This window comes from Chiloscyllium plagiosum, unplaced genomic scaffold (assembly GCF_037043375.1).
Source record: "Chiloscyllium plagiosum isolate Xiang-an unplaced genomic scaffold, Cpla_swu_hap1 HiC_scaffold_2, whole genome shotgun sequence".
Lineage (NCBI taxonomy): Eukaryota > Metazoa > Chordata > Chondrichthyes > Orectolobiformes > Hemiscylliidae > Chiloscyllium > Chiloscyllium plagiosum.
In genome coordinates this window covers 57136519-57150077 of record NW_028270140.1, presented here as the reverse complement: position 1 = coordinate 57150077, position 13559 = coordinate 57136519, and the positions used below count along the sequence as shown (strand labels likewise).

Here is a 13559-nt window from a genome sequence, read left to right as displayed (position 1 = left end):
AGACACACACACACACAGACAGACAAAGACCCACATGCACACATATATTTTGTGGGGTGAATTTGTACTGGCGGGGTTACATTGTACTTTGCTCAAAAACTGCATGAATTCATGTAAAACTCCGTTATCTCACTTTTTAGATTAGAATCAATCTAAACATCATGGCACAGACAGAGAACACAGGGGGCCAACACCTTCAACGTATTGTCTAGCTATCACCATTGTTAACAGCTAACCTGAGAATGCAACGTTTTTAAAAAAAGGTTTCATGATTTACACATGAAAGAAGTGAAACTATCATGGTATTCTAACAGATGAAAGGCGTAACAATCAATTTTTCAATGTATAATTTCAGTTACATCACACTGTAAATTTTTGCTATAAATTCTGTGTTAGGATTGAGCCCTCCACTACCACCTGATGAAGAACGATGCTCCGAAAGCTAGTGTGCTTCCAATTAAACCTGTTGGACGTGGTTATTGTGTGATTTTTAACTTTGTACACCCCAGTCCAACACCGGCATCTCCAAATCATGACTACTGTTGATAGCCTCTCTCGGGAGGTTCAAAAAGGTAAATCTAACTGTAAAAGAGTCCAAAATAAAGTGGCCTACGTGTGTGCCTTGCAGCTGAACAAAAAGTGCAAGAAATTTAGGTAAAATGTTCCAAAGAAAGAAATGACAGCTTACACACTCAATTAAGATGAACAATAAAATGATGTAATGAAGTACACTATAAAAATAAACAAATATAGACGAGATTGGAACAAAACACAATTATGAGCAAAGAATGCAGAGGCAAATTAGAGAGTGGCGTGTTGCTCCGAGAGAATAATTCAGCAACATATAACTGCATCCCTGAAGCAGAACACCACCCTGGTGTACAGCCACATAAAAAAAGTACTCCAGATACCAAATAACCAACAACAATATAGGGCGGCATGATGGCTCAGTGGTTACCCTCACAGCATCAGGGATCCGAGTTCAATTCAACTTCAGGCAACTGTGTGGAGTTGTGCATTCCTGGCCAGCCCAGGAGATAAGTCCTGGAGGAGAAAGTGAGGTCTGCAGATGCTGGAGATCAGAGCTGAAAATGTGTTGCTGGAACAGGGCAGCAGGTCAGGCAGCATCCAGGGAACAGGAGAATCGACATTTCTTCAGGAAGGGCTTATGCCAGAAACGTCAATTCTCCTGTTCCCTGGATGCCTCGTGACCTGCTGCGCTGTTCCTGCAACACATTTTCAGATAAGTCCTGGAGACCAGTCATGGGACAAAGCCAGGCACATTCAGGAGGAAAATGTCCTAGAGGCAAGTCCCAGGCCAGAGTGCATTGTGGGAGGCAGTCGGAGTCCTGGGTTGCCTGGGAGATGGGTCCTGGGGGCATATCCTGGAGGCAAGTGACGGGCCTGAGCCCAGCATGAGAGGCAAGTCCCGGAGGTAAGTCACTGGCTGGAGCCCGGTGTGGGTCTAGGCCAGTCTAGGAGATGAGTACTGGTGGCCACATATGGAGACAAGTTGCAGGCCGGAGCCCTATGCAGGAGGCAGTTGAGTTCAGGCCAGCCAGGAGATGAGTCCTGAATGCAAGTGCCAGGCTAGAAGCCAGTGGGAGAAGACAGTGAGGCTTCGAATTCTGAAGCCCAGCATGGTCTGGTAACTTGGTCCTGGCTCGAACTGAGTGGCAAGGGCTGTAACTTGAGTACTTTTTAACAAGTTGTTATTCTTACACTGGACTTTGAGTAATTTGAGTACTTTATAAAAACTTTGTATTCCTATGCTAGACTTCTTTTTACTCTTGCAATTCCATAATAAACACTGAAGCAGCTGTACCTAAGTATCCTGTACCTAAGATGACAGCAGATAGACGACATTGCAAACTTTTCACTGAATTCACTAGAGTGCAGGTGACAATAAAACCAATGCTAAATTCCACTTGCCTCACCTCTCTTGTACAGTTAAGCAAAGCCCCTGTGCCTATAGTCACAAGATCAATGGTGAAAACGGAGGCAGAGGGAAGTGAACAGCAAACCTTCACTGAGGTTAAAGTGAAGTTCACAATAACTCTCCGACCCCTGTCACCAGATGAGACTAGAGCCTTGAGGGAAGAACTCAATAGTACAAATTCTAATACAAATTCTAATGTCCTTCCACATGCACCAAATTGGGAAATATTTTGAACCTCACACCCGGAGTTAGACAGTCATGATTTCAAACATTCTCCTCACTGCCTGACTCTAGACTTTAAAAAACCTGAACAGGGCTATTGTGGCAAAAGGGCTGTTCAGGCTTGGAGGAGGTCCGTAATAAACTTTGCAGGTGTTTGGGACAGGCTAAGGTAGCAGACTTCAAAGGCACCTTGTTCAGCCAGAAGTCAGAGATAGAGTTGGGATTGAGTTTCACAAGGAGGAGGTATTAGCAATTCTGGAAAGTGTAAAAATAGATAAGTCCCCTGGGCCGGATGGGATTTATTTTAAAATTCTCTGGGAAGCCAGAGAGGAGGTTGCAGAGCCTTTGGTTTTGATTTTTATGTTGTCATTGTCTACAGGAATAATGCCAGAAAACTGGAGGATAGCAAATGTTGTCTCCTTGTTCAAAAAGGGGAGTAGGGATAACCCTGGTAATTATAGACCAGTGAGTCTTACTTTGGTTGTGAATAAAATGTTGGAAAAGTTTATAAGAGGTAGGATTTATAATCATCCAGAGAGGAGTAAGTTGATTAGGGATAGACAACATGATTTTGTGAACGGTAGGTCGTGCCTCACAAACCTTACTGACTTCTTTGAGAAGGTGACCAAACATTGAGATGATAGTAAGATGGTGGATGTGATGTAAATGTATTTCAGTAAGGCTTTTGATAAGGTACCCCATGTTAGGCCATTGCACAAAGTATGGAGACATGGGATTGAGTGTGATTTTGTGGTTTGGATCAGAAATTGGTTAGCTGAATCTGGGGTTCAGTTACTAGTGGTATACTGCAAGGGTCTGTTTTGGTATCACTGCTGTTTGTCAGTTTTATAAATGACCTGGTTGAGGGTGTAGAAGGATGGGGTTAGTAAATGTGCAGATAACACTAAGGTTGGTGGAGCTGTGGATAGTGCTGAAGGATGTTGCAGGTTACAGAGCGGCATAGATAAGCTGCAGAGCTGGGCTGAGAGGTAGAAAATGGAGCTTAATGTGGAAAAGTATGAGGTGATTAACTTTGGAGATTTACTAGATGTTACTTGGTATGGAGGGAAGGTGTTATGAGGAAAGGCTGAGGGACTTGAGGCTGCTTTCGTTAGAGAGAAAAAGGTTGAGAGGTGACATAATTGAGACATATAAGATAATCAGAGGATTAGATAGAGTGGACAGTGAGAGCTTTTTCCTTAGACGGTGATGGCTAGAACAAGGGGACTTAGCTTTAAATCGAGGATTGAAAGATATAGGACAGATGTCAGAATTAGTTTTTTTACTCAGAGTGTAGTAGGGGTGTGGAACGCCCTATCTGCAATAGTAGCAGACTAGCCAACTTTAAGGATATTTAAATGGTCATTGGATAAACATTTGGATGAAAATGGAACAGTGCAGGTTAGATGGGCTTCAGATTGGTTCCATCGGTTGGCACAGCATTGAAGGCCAAAGGCTCTATACTGTGCTATAATGTTCTATGCTCTAGAGTCAAAGAGTCCCATAGCATGGAGACAGGCGCTTTGGCCCGAACTGGTCCATGCAGACCAAAATGTCCATCCATGCTAACCCCATTTCTCTCACCTGGCCAATATCCCTCGAAACCTTTCTTATCCATTATTTGTCCAAACACTGTTAATGTACCCAGTTCAACCACTTCCACTAGAAGCTCATTCCATATGCATACCATCCTGTGTAAAAAATGTTGCCCATTGAGTTCCCTTTTATTCTTTCCCTGCCAAACTTAAACCAATGCCGTCTAGTCCTTGGTTTTCCAACCCTGGGAAAAAGACTGAGTGCATTCACCTTTTTCATGCCTCTCATGATCTTACACACTTCTGGAAGGTCCGTCCTCAGTCTTTTACGCTCTAAAGGTAAAAGTCCTTGCTTATCCAACCTCTTCCTATGACCCAGACCACGGAGTCCTGGCAACATCCTTGAAAATTTCTTCTGCACTCTTTCCAATTTAATAACATCCTTCCTATAGCAAGGTGATCAAAACTGAACAATACTCCTAACTGCAGCCTCACCAACATCCTGTACAAATACAACATAACTTCCCAACTTCTATACCCAATGCCCTGACTGATTACAGCCAGTGTGCCAAAAGCTTTCTTCACTGCCCTGTCTACCTGAGACTCCACTTTCAGAGAACTGTGAACCTGAACTCCTCAAGTCCAAGTCACTCAAGTATCCTGTGCAAAGAAAAGGTAACCAAATTCATTGTTTTTTCTGTAAAAGAGTCACTGCTCCTATGAATGTTATAATAAATGGGATTGGCAAGAGCCTGACTAGGACAGCAAATTCTGATTCCTAGCTCTTCTCCATTCTAAGCATACAAGTTCTGATCCAGGTGAACAACATCTTGCAAGAGGCAGTGAGGGTCAGAGAGTAGGCTTTGCAGTGATGACTTAAAACTCTAGGCTAACAAGCCACAGTCCAATATGACTCTGACCTATTTCCCAGAGAGCAATGGTGCCCTTTCTCCAATATAAGGTTATTGAAACCCAGTACCATTAATAGTGAAGGCTGCCAGCAATTAATGCTCGTCAACTCAGTCTCTCTTGCCACAATTATCCATGACTCCACACCAAACCCTATGAAAGGATCACCACATATCCTGACAGGAATGAATGCAAGTGTCCCATTTATCACTGAATGTAGATGGGATTGCGAGGAATGAGAAAAGGTCTGGCAAAATCTGGAAACAACAGGCAGTTGCAACTGCTGTCTTGAAAAAGAAGCTAGGTGACCTTGAACTTGCATAAGACAGTATGGGAGAAAACCTGTTACTCCAGCTGGCACAGGAGTGTAGCTGAAACTGTTTACCCCTCTGCTTCATCTCTCTGATGCACTAAAGCAAATCTGGAGTCCAACTGTCACCCAGGTTAGAGGTTAGACTGAGCCAGAACAGTCAGGTGAAGTATCCTCCAGCATAGTGAGAGAACAGGTCACAACTCTGCATAAGTTTCTTTCCCACTGTAAGGCCAAATCTGTCCCCAGTGAAACCTGAACTGTATTCGCAGAGATTTCATGACTGGCACAAAGACAGCACACCTTACATTCTGGTCAAGTCTTTGTTAAAATTGGGAAACAAAGATTCAAAACTAGTTTGAGAAAGAATTTAAAACATTTGGACAAAAATCTAAATAGTCCAGTAACTTTGCCTTGTGATTTTAATGTAAAACAAGCTTTATGTACTGTAAAAAGCTTAATTGGTTCCTAAAACCTACAGATGAGTTGAAGTTTGGCAAATATCTAATTTGAGCTGAGAAAATAACTGGTAAACAAAAGAAATGAGACGTTTCTTGTTCAGGTACTTGTATAATTCCTTTGAAGGCAGTCTTAAACACACAGAAATGATTTTAACACAATGGATTATTTGAGGACAATCAAAGAAAAGGCAAATTGAAAAAAATGAAATTATCAGGAGATTTTGGGTGCTTCTTCAAAAGAATTAGAACATGACATCACATGGTGATCAGTAGAGAATAACTCTTTCTGCTGAGAGTTTTCTCAAATTTTGCCCCAAATACTCTCAGCTTCCCTATTGCTGGACTTGTGGTTTCAGACATTACTATACGCTACATTTCAAAATGTAAACTATGATTAGACATCCAAAGATGTGCAGATTAAGTGGATTGGCCATTCTAAATTGCCCATTGTGTCCTGAGGTGCGTTGGCTAGATTGATTAACAATGAGAAATGCAAGGTTATAGGGATAGTGGATCTGGTTGGGATGCTCTTTTGGAGGGTCAATGTGGACTGGATGGGCCAAATGGCCTGCTTCCACACTGTAGAGATTCCATGATTCTATTATTGACCCACTGGCTTCTAATCAGAGCCATTGTGGATTTTGGTGTTTTGAGAAAAAAACTTAAGAGCAACCTAAGTCTGAATAAAGCAAACAGGGATCAGTGAACCGTGCGGATTCAAGCTCTTATCCAAGGACATCAAATTTGGCCTAAAGGATTTGACTTTCACAAATGTAACCAGCTGTTATCTTCCAAAGAAAATAAAGTTTGAGAATGAGAGAACCTTAATCTGATTCCGATTATTTGTGTTAGCACTCCATTTCGACAGGGCTAGAATACAAGAGCAGGAATGCACTGCTGAGGCTGTATAATGCTTTGCTCAGGCCACATTTGGAATATTGTGAGCAGTTTTGAGCCCCATATCCAAGGAAGGATGCAATGACCTTGGAGGTGGTTGAGAGAAGGTTCACAAGAATGATCCCGAGTGAAGAGCTTGTCATATGAGTACTGGTTGAGGACTCTGGACTTGTACTTAATGGAATTTAGAAAGATGAGAACTCATTACCACAGATGACTGTGTAGGCCAAATAATTGAGTGTTTTTAAGATAGATTTAGATAGGTTCTTGATTGGTAATGGGATCAAAGGTTACAGGAAGAAGGCAGGAGAATTGAGAAAGCAGGATTGAGAAACATCTCAGCCATGACTCTTAGAAGTCATTCGTAGAGCAGTCTTGATTCTTCTCCTATATCTTATATTTATCACAAACAATTATTTGATCTGAGAAGGGGCTCATTCCGCTGGCCTTTTGCTTCACCCTGGATCGAGAATCATCCACTTGCTATGGGAACATTCACAAATGGTGGGGGGTGATGGGATGATGTGGACAGGGACTTATTGTGTCATCCCCAATGCCAGAACATGGGCAGAATCATTGGAAGTGCAGCATCTGCTTCCAATCCAGAGACAACTAGAATAAAAAAATCACTTCTGGTTTCTATATCCATTCATAATATCACAGAACAGAGTGTAAATGAGACACTTAAGACCATCTCTTGATTTGGCTGCACGATTCCCCCACTGTCCTTAAAATACAAATCAATCCTGGATAGGACCAGAACATCAGAAAAAATAACTCATTTAAACTGTCCAGTGGAACAAAGATATAGGACGAAAAATATTCAAAGTTGAGGACAGTGTACCTGGTATGACCTGGAATATACATAGAACATAGAAAAGTACAGCACAGAACAGGCCCTTTGGCACACGATGTGCTGAGATTTAATACTAATGTAAAATATAATAACTTAACCTACACACCCTTCATCTCACTGTTATCCAAGTGCATGTCCAGCAGTCACTTCAATGTCCCCAATAACTCTGCTTCCACCACCACAGCTGGCAACGCATTCCATGCATTCACAACTCTCTGCATAAAGAACCTATCTCTGACGACTCCTTTGTACCTTCCTCCTAATACCTTCAAACTATGACTCCTTGTACCAGTCAATCCTGCCCTGGGGAAACGTCTCTGGCTATTGACTCTATCTATTCCACTCATTATTTTGTATACCTCAATCAGGTCTCCTCGCTTCCTCTTTCTCTCCAGAGAGAAAAGGCCAAGCTTATTCAACCTTTCTTCATAAGGCAAGCCCCCAAGTCCAGGCAGCATCCTGGTAAAACTTCTTTGCACCCTCTCCAAAGCCTCTATATCTTTCCTATAGTAGGAACTGAACACAATATTCCAAGTGTGGTCTCACCAGAGACTTGTAGAGCTGCAGCAAAACTTTGCGGCTCTTAAACTCGATCCCCCTGTTAATGAAAGCCAAAACATCATATGCTTTCTTAACAACCCTATCCACTTGGATGGCAACTTTGAGGGATCTGTGTACTTGCACACCCAGATCCCTCTGTCCCTCCACACTGCCAAGAATCCTGTCTTTAATCCTATGTTCAGCATTCGAGTTCGACCTTCCAAAATGCATCACTTTGCATTTATCCAGGTTGAACTCCATCTGCCATTTCTCAGCCCAGCTCTGCATCCTGTCTATGTCACGCTGCAGCCTGCAGTAGCCCTCTATACTATTGACACCTCCAACTTTTGTGTCATTTGTAAATTTACTAACCCACCCCTCAACCTCCTCATCCAAGTCACTTATAAAAACCACAAAGAGCCCAAGAACAGACCCTGCGGGACACCACTCAACACTGACCTCCAAGTAGAATACTTTCTATCTACAACTCACTGCCTTCTGTCAGCCAGCCAATTCTGAATCCAGATAGCCAAATCTCCCAGTATCCCATACTTCCTGAATTTATGAATGAGCCTACCCTGGGGAACCTTATTAAATGCCTTGCTGAAGTCCATATATACCACATCCACTGCTCGACCTTCGTCGATCTATCTTGACTCCTCCTCAAAGAACTCAATAAGATTTGTGAGGCATGACCTGCCCCTCACAAAGCCATGCTGACTGCCTTTAATCAACTATGCTTTGCCAAATTGTCATAAATCCTATCCCTCAGAATTCTTTCCAAACCTTTGCTGACCACACGCGTAAGACTGACTGGTCTGTAATTGCCAGGGATTTCCCTATTACCTTCTTGAAAAAAGGAATAACATTCACCTCCTTCCAGTCCTCCAGTATGACCCCCATGGAGAGTGAGGAGGCAAATATCCTCGCCAACGGCTCAGCCACCTCCTTTCTCACTTCCCGGAGCAGCCTAGGATAAATCTGGTCTGGCCCTAGGGCCTTATCAATCTTAATGTTTTCCAAAATTTCCAGCACATCAACTTCATCAATCTTGATCTGGTCGAGACTGTATCCCAGCTCCTCAAAGTTTTCATTTGCAACAAGTTCCCTTTCCTTGGTGAAAACCAAAGCAAAAAAACTCATTTAGGGCTTCCCCTATCTGTTCAGACTCCACGCACAAGTTCCCTCCACTATCCCTGATTGGCCCTACCTTCTCCCTGATCATTCTCTTATTCCTCACGTATGAGTAAAATGCCTTTGGGTTCTCCCTAATCCTTCTTGTCAAGCCTTTATCGTGCCCCCTCCTGGCTCTCCTCAGTCCATTTCTGAGCTCCTTTCTAGCAAATGTCAGTCAAATCGTATGGTTGAGGTTATTGACTGTGTGTTTAGTAATGGCCCAAAGCTTCAAGTGATTAAATATTTTTAAGGCAGAGGTAAACACATTCTTGGTTAAGAATGTGGGAGGAGATAGACAGGGGAGTGGAACTGACTCCACAATCATACCAGTTTTGATTTTATCAGATGGTGGAGCAGGCGAAGACATTGAACGGCCTATTCCACTGCTCGGTTATAGATATTTTCTAATCAATTTGTTCAGAGATATTATTACACACCTCTAGAGCAAGTGGGACTTGAACTCAGGCCTCCTGGCATTATGACTGTGGCACAAGAACTCTCTTTGTACACTTGTATGTTCTCTGCTTCACTGTAAACCAATGCAGCTAGAGCTATTCCAATAATCAGGACAATAGAACTTTTTGCAAACCACATTATTCTTCCTACTTCTTCTCACCTCACACCATCTACCCTTCTACCACTACCTCCTACATGCGTCTATCTAGTATTCCCATAAACCTATCCTTGCTATTAAGTTTTAGATTCTAACCATTCTCTGCATAAAAAGTTTTTCTCTGAGTTTCCCATGTAAATTATACTCCTGGCTACAAATGGTGACACATTTATTGAGACAGGTCAGGGGGTTGGGGGAGAGGATTCTATCAAAAGTGCATTATCCTTGGTAATATATTAAGTAGATGTTACTACTGCTCTCATGTTTTCTTCCATTTACCATCCAGTTACAACTAAAATTCCAAGTTCCAGCAGTAGGCATGTGAAACACGTACAATTCCATGGAGGGGGAAGCTCTTCATTGATGAAACCCAACGTCAACTGACAATGCAAAAATGGTGACAAAAAAAAACTTGATCAAACTTTCTGCATTGCTATCTGTAGCAGTCATAGGTCAAGAGCCCAAATTCATTCAAACTCATTGGAAGAACGCATCAGATTCTCAATCCCTTCTCATGCATCCTCTCCAGCACGTCCCTCATCATAGTACTTGTTCCATAACCCTACAGTCAACCCCTGCCAAGTGCCAAAGCAGACTAGATCCATGATTCTGGATGCTCTCCCTGTACATTCTTCAAGGCCATCAAGGGAAGTAAGAAGGTGTTCTTTCCTGCAGATGGTGTCAGAAGATCTAGACCAAAGTGACCTGGGCAGAAGTGGTTGAAAAGCTAAGCAAGCGTGAACACCATCTGCTTCAAGCTGAAAGTGGGGCACATCTTCAAAAGAATCTCTCCTGGGTTTTCACAGTTAGTCCAGATGAGCAAAGGCATGACTACAAGAAGATTAGGGGATCTGTATGCTAACTGCATTGAGAAGGACTGCAGAAAGCTGCAGCATGTCGGGCTCTAAAGGGTCCTCAGCACAAATCATGAAAAGTTAGCTTACAAATTCACCTGGTAGAGAATAGAGAAAGCAAATAGATTGTTTGCGTTTAGTTTGAAAGTAAGTAAAATATAAAAATAGTGAAGTTTTGCTAAAACTATACAAGGTCATAGTCAGATCACACATGGAATAATGCTATCAATTACCTCATTGAAGGTAAGATATACTGGCATTGGAGGCAGTTACAGAAGGTTGATATCAATTACTAACGGATTATCTTATGAGGAGAGGTTGGATGAGCTTCACTTGTAATCAATGGAGTATACGGGAATAAAACAAAGATTCTCAGAGGACTTCAAAGGGTAGATACATAGAGGTTTGTTTCCTTTGTGACAGTCTCGAACTAGAGAGCATAAGCTCAGAGCAAGGGGGGTCACCCATTTAAGACAGAGGTGGGAAAGATATGATTGTCTCTTTGGAATGCTTTACAGAGAGAAAAGGCATTGTAAATGGAGATTTTAGTTGGGATGATAAGGTTCGAGGGCATGTTAAAATTAATAAGGTGGATGTATTAGAACTTTCAGGAGCATGAATTCCCAGGGCTGCTTTCTCTGCAGCAAAGAGGAGGGGGATCTGGTTGAGGTATACAAAATTATCCACTTCACCAGTTCATCCATTTCACCAACACCTTCCACCCCGACCTCAAATTCACCTGGACAGTCTCAGATTCCTCCCTCCCCTTCCTCGACCTTTCTATTTCCATCTCAGGCGACCGGATCAACACGGACATCTACTACAAACCGACCGACTCCCACAGCTACCTGGACTACACCTCCTCCCATCCTGCCCCCTGCAAAAACGCCATCCCATTCTCCCAATTCCTTCGACTCCGCCGCATCTGCTCCCAGGAGGACCAGTTCCAAAAAGGCACATCCCAGATGGCCTCCTTCTTCAAGGACCGCAATTTCCCCCCCGACGTGATCGACGATGCCCTCCACCGCATCTCTTCCACTTCCCGATCCTCCGCCCTTGAACCCCGCCCCTCCAACCGCCACCAGGACAGAACCCCACTGGTCCTCACCTACCACCCCACTAACCTCCATGTACAGCGCATCATCCGCCGTCATTTCTGCCACCTCCAAACGGACCCCACCACCAAGGACATATTTCCCTCCCCTCCCCCATCAGCATTCCGTAAAGACCACTCCCTCCGTGACTCCCTCGTCAGATCCACACCCCCCACCAACCCAACCTCCACTCCCGGCACCTTCCCCTGCAACCGCAGGAGGTGCAAGACTTGCGCCCACACCTCCCCTCTCAACTCCCTCCAAGGCCCCAAAGGAAACTTCCATATCCGCCACCTGTACCTCCACACATATCATCTATTGCATCCTCTGTACCAGATGTGGCCTCCTCTATATTGGGGAGACAGGCCGCCTACTTGCGGAGCGTTTCAGAGAACACCTCTGGGACACCCGGACCAACCAACCCAACCACCCTGTAGCTCAACATTTCAATTCCCCCTCCCACTCCACCAAGGATATGCAGGTCTTTGGACTCCTCCATCGTCAGACCACAGCGAAACGACGGTTGGAGGAAGAACGCCTCATCTTCCGGCTAGGAACCCTCCAACCACAAGGGATGAACTCGGATTTCACCAGTTTCCTCATTTCCCCTCCCCCCAGCCTGTCTCAGTCAAATCCATCAAATTCAGCACCGCCTCCCTAACCTGCAATCTTCTTCCCGACCTCTCCGCCCCCACCCCAATCTGTCCTATCACCCTCACCTTGACCTTTTTCCACCTATCACATTTCCGACGCCCCTCCCCCAAGTCCCTCCTCCCTATCTTTTATCTTAGCCTGCTGGACAAACTTTCCTCATTCCTGAAGAAGGGCTAATGCCCGAAACGTCGATTCTCCTGTTCCCTAGATGCTGCCTGACCTGCTGCGCTTCTCCAGCAACACATTTCCATCTCTGATCTCCAGCATCTGCAGACCTCATTTTCTCTTCGTATACAAAATTATGACAGGCATAGATAAGGTAGACCTTGAGGATACTTTCCCCCCGGTGCACAGAGTTAAGACAAGAGGGTATAAGCTTAAGGTGAGGAATTTGTCTTTTAGAGGGGATTTAAGGAAATTTCTTTTCACCTAGAAAGTGGTAGAAATATGAAATTTGCTGCCTAGGAGGCTGGTGGGGGCAGGTACACTTGCAACACTTAAGAAGCATCTGAAAAAGCACTTAAAATGCCAGGGCACCATAGGCGATGAACTAAGGGCTGTTAAATGGCATTAGTGTCGTTTGGTGTTTGTTGGTCAGCATAGACATTAGGGGTCAAAGGCATGTTTCATTGCTATATGACTCTAATGACAATGTGAAGGTTATTTCTCTGCTACTTCCTCAATTATCATATATTTTAAATCCATTTATCACTAGATCATTGTACAAGTTTTTTAAAAAAATAATAACCTAAAATCCTTTTCTGATTGTTGCCTTAGGCAGCATCTGTTAGCCATTATTATAGAAGCCAGTTCAGACATTTCAGCCTTTACCACCCCTTTGAAAAAAAAACAAGGACAGAACAACCTTGTTAAAGGAGCAGTATTGCCATATCTCCCCCTTGTGGCCTCCCCACCTTAAAAAAACCCCCATCAATATCCAAAGATGGCTTCTTTTTAAAACTCCTTAATCTTACATTGTTAGTATCCTACAACACATATACATTACAATGACTATAAACTTGCAAACATGCACTACAACATTCTGTTTCAGTCTGTTTTCTCCTGCCACCAAACATCTCTGCTTCTCATCCAAGTCTCAACAATGCGTCGCCAATCGTGTTTTCTTAGCCCATCAGGTGCACAACTTTCAAACTGAATGGCAGTAACAATAAGCCCCATCTAAACAGTCTGGCATCTTTGTTGTCATATTTCTACACAAACTTCAATGGGTTATGATCAGTGAATCTGATTGTCTCAGATACATTACTGGTAACATAAATGTTGAAATGTTGTAATGCCAACACTAAGTTACCTTCGTAACTGTCAAATATTTCTGCTGATGAATGTTCAGTTTAGAACATAGAACATAACAGCACAGAACAGGCCCTTCAGCCCACGATGTTGTGCCGACCACTGATCCTCATGTATGCACCCTCAAATTTCTGTGACCATATGCATGTCCAGTAGTCTCTTAAATGTCCCCAATGACCTTGCTTCCA

General features: G+C 43.4%; 1 protein-coding gene across 2 annotated transcripts in view; it reads right to left on the bottom strand.

Annotated features, from left to right (window-relative positions):
• The window catches only part of LOC122557747 (SH2 domain-containing adapter protein F-like), a 357025-nt gene that overhangs the window by 229234 nt on the left and 114232 nt on the right, over window positions 1–13559 (bottom strand). The window lies entirely within an intron of this gene.